The sequence below is a fragment of the Notothenia coriiceps genome, unplaced genomic scaffold (assembly GCF_000735185.1).
Source record: "Notothenia coriiceps isolate Sejong01 unplaced genomic scaffold, NC01 NC01_scaffold00030215, whole genome shotgun sequence".
Classification (NCBI taxonomy): domain Eukaryota; kingdom Metazoa; phylum Chordata; class Actinopteri; order Perciformes; family Nototheniidae; genus Notothenia; species Notothenia coriiceps.
In genome coordinates, this window is record NW_011362916.1 from 129930 (window position 1) to 133311 (window position 3382).

At 40.6% G+C, this 3382-nt stretch overlaps 1 long non-coding RNA gene across 1 annotated transcript; it reads left to right on the forward strand.

Moving 5' to 3' along the window:
* The first annotated feature begins 1086 nt into the window (after positions 1–1086).
* LOC104959402 (uncharacterized) lies at positions 1087–2268 on the forward strand. Its single transcript, XR_799858.1, has 2 exons — positions 1087–1341; positions 1470–2268. It is a non-coding gene; the product is annotated as an uncharacterized lncRNA (long non-coding RNA).
* The last annotated feature ends 1114 nt before the right edge of the window (positions 2269–3382 follow it).

Consider the following 3382-nt stretch of genomic DNA (forward strand, 5'->3'; position numbering starts at 1 on the left):
ATGTTAAAGTAAGCAAAATAAAATCCGCCAACTCGCGCCGAGAATTGCACAGACAGCAGTTAGTAAGATTGATTTCAGTAGCCACTTGTCTGGAAATACCGAAGACCAGAATCCCACGCCGTGGGAGGGCCAGGGAGGGCCAGGCCCTCCCATTTGACATTCCTGCCCTCCCCAAATAAACACGTTTTTTATTATTTATAACATTTTAAAAAAAAGGTTTTTAATTTTTTTAATTATAAATAAACGGTGAACTTTTATGCTACGATGTATGTGATGTCAGATAGTAACTAAAAAAAAATCGCAGGCTACGTCAAATAAATTCATGTGTCTGTTGTGATTTCTGATTCGTCCACATTTAGACCAATCACAGCGTCACACTCTGCCGCGTATTCTGGATTTGTTTATTGTTTATTGTGCATTCTGTAGACTCCCATTTCTGTTTGAATTACAAAATGGACATCAGAAATTGGCTTAAAAGGTCTAAGGATTTATTGAAACGAAATACCGATGAAAGAACTGCAGCCGATGGTGCTGCTGGCGACCCTGCACCTGCCGTTGCAGCAGCACGCATTAATGTCACAAGCTTGCCCTCGGCAAACCCCGGGGCTGAGTTAGCGAGCCCAAGCCTTGACTCATCAAGGCGGCCGCCACCAACGCTGTCCTCCGAGGCACAGGGAGCTGTGCCTCGGAGGACAGCGTTGGTGGCGGCCGCCTTGATGAGTCAAGGCTTGGGCTCGCTAACTCAGCCCCGGGGTTTGCCGAGGGCAAGCTTGTGACANTAATCTTTCGAGTAAATCACCAGAACGCCGACACCTCCTCATCTCCACCGCTCCCATTTTTTGGTGTTGCCATAACTTAGTCTCTCTGCGTTGGTGCGCGGGGCTAATGCTAATAATGCTAATGCCAGCAAATACAAAGGCGGCTTCACAAAACCTTTCAGAGTTTTACGGGGCGTGGTTTGCAATTCGCCCAGCCAATCAGAAATTGGAACTTTTCTTTCCCCAGGAAAGTACCTGCTCTCTAGCAAGGACTGAAAAGGGGGGAAAGTTCTCTTTTTGGTGTGAACGCAAAATCCCAGGAACTATCGGAACTAAACGGGAAAAGTACTCCGGTGTGAAAGCGCCTTATAGCTTTGTGCTGGTGGTGATGTTTCTCAGTTTACTAATGTCTCCCTGTTGCTTGCTGAGGAATTCTGATTCAGTGTGTATTCCTTCTTTGGTATCTAGGCGTGGTGGCCGATCGAAGGCAGCTGCTGCTAAAGATGACCCGGAGGAGGAGGAAGAAGAAGAAGATGAGGAGGAGGAGCAGCAGGAGGAGCAGGAGGACGAGCCAACACCGAAGGTACTGAACGTGTTGCATAAACCATTTCTACGAATTCTGGGTTTTAGATCAATGTAAGAAGTGTGGAGGACTGTATATGCTTAGTTTCCTGTCAAGTTTTCACCCTGCTATTTTTCTATCTCCTGTAGGGTCGCAAGAAGGCAGCTGTGCGAAGAAGATGAGCTGAAAAAAAAAGATGGAGGACAAACAAAAATGGGGCGTTTACTCGAATGTTGTGGATGAGTGACGAAGGAAAGAAAATATGGACATTGAACTTTTTTAACTTTTCATACGCAGATGCTCCTACTGTTACACAAGTTCACACACTTGCATAAACCACATGCACACTACATGAGTACATCAGTTTCATCAGCTGTGGGTTGTTGCATTGTGTTGCATTGTGATGATGTTCGCCACATTAAGTAGAAATAATTTTAACAGGAAAACAAAAAAAGATCACTCTTGTAAATAGTCTCTTATGTCTGTTCATGTTCTGTTGTTGTGTTTGATGCTGACTGGGAGGATGCTGTGAGCCTTTTCCCCGCCAATATTATTATGACAATTCTCCCATAAAGGAAATATTGCTTATCAATCATTCCCTCTGTGTCACACTTTGAAAAACTGAAGAGATTAACATACATTATCTTATTGTGATGTTATTGTATTACTTTAAAAGAAAACATTTTTTGTTTACAGTACTGTATATTAATACCTTTTTTTTTACCATGTATTAAAACATTTAAAAACAATATCAGAAAACCTGTCCAAATTTAGATTTGCCTCGGGAAAAGGTTGTAGTGTGTGATTCATTTTAAAGTTTGTACTTCCTGGTAGATGAGGTCATGAGCAGCTGTGGTTGTAGTTTTTGTCACTGCTGATTAACTTGGCTTCACATCCACCCAGTCACATCCTCTGTTGTATCAATATAATTCTCTATAAAACCTGAAATGCTCCATTTCTCTTTATTCCAACTTGAAGTCTTGGATGAGGCAGTTTGCGTTTTTCTGAAGGATAACATAATCTGATGACTTCAGGTTTTAGAGATATTTGGAAAGAAGAACGTGTTTGGTAGTAGCCTATCACAAAACCATCTGAAGTTAATCTAAAATTCAGAGTTTTAAAGAAATGTCAACATTTCTATCATTGATTGTTTTTTTTATGTCGTAGCCTACATGCAATGCTTTAAAAGAATTCCAAGGTAAGTAAGGGTTAATGTATCATCCTTGGGAAGAAACACCGCATAAATGGTAAATTACCCTCCATGTTGGTTTGTAATGGATGACGCAGTGGTTCGTCTTGGAGGTATTATCCCGCTAATATTATCTACACTGTACCTTGGACACTTTGACAATGCATTATTTTGAATTACAATACAATTATTAGTCGGTAATTAACATAAATAACTCATTTTGAAATCGCTTTTTGTTTTACTAGGCAAGAGTTCAGCAGAAACATGTTTACAAATCTGGAGTTCAGCTTTCAATCTGACGTCAGATTTTCGCTCCAATATGACAAACATGTTTTAATCTAATTTACACTGTTCTGCATGAGAAGCTACTCTTCCTGTTATTCTGACAAATAACACTTGCTCCAACTTTTTTGACCCTAGTTTGTTGCTGTCGCCACATACTCTAGCTCAGGGGTGTCAAACTCAAATAGCCTACACAGTTGGCCAAAGTAAAAAAATCGGTAGGCCTACAAGTCGAGGGCCGGACTGTTTTTTGCAAATTGAAATGAACTTATTGCACATATTAAAACTAGAACTAACAAAACTTAAATTATTGCCTATAAAAACAACATTAAACATTAAATAATCAGTTGCATTCATTTCTTATGGCTCTATCTGCAGCTTTTCCGGAGTCATTTCTTACAGCTTAAAAAAAACAATTTCCCTCAAAGAAAAAAACAAACATGCCCTGTTGTCACAAGAAAAAAAGTGCATACGGAAACATCCATTTAAACTCAGTGTGCTGCTCTGTGATGCAAGTTTAAGCCAGTTAGGCTACTTGGCATCTCATCTTCGGTGCAAGTTCATCAATGTTTGGGCTCAGGCTCTGAGCTG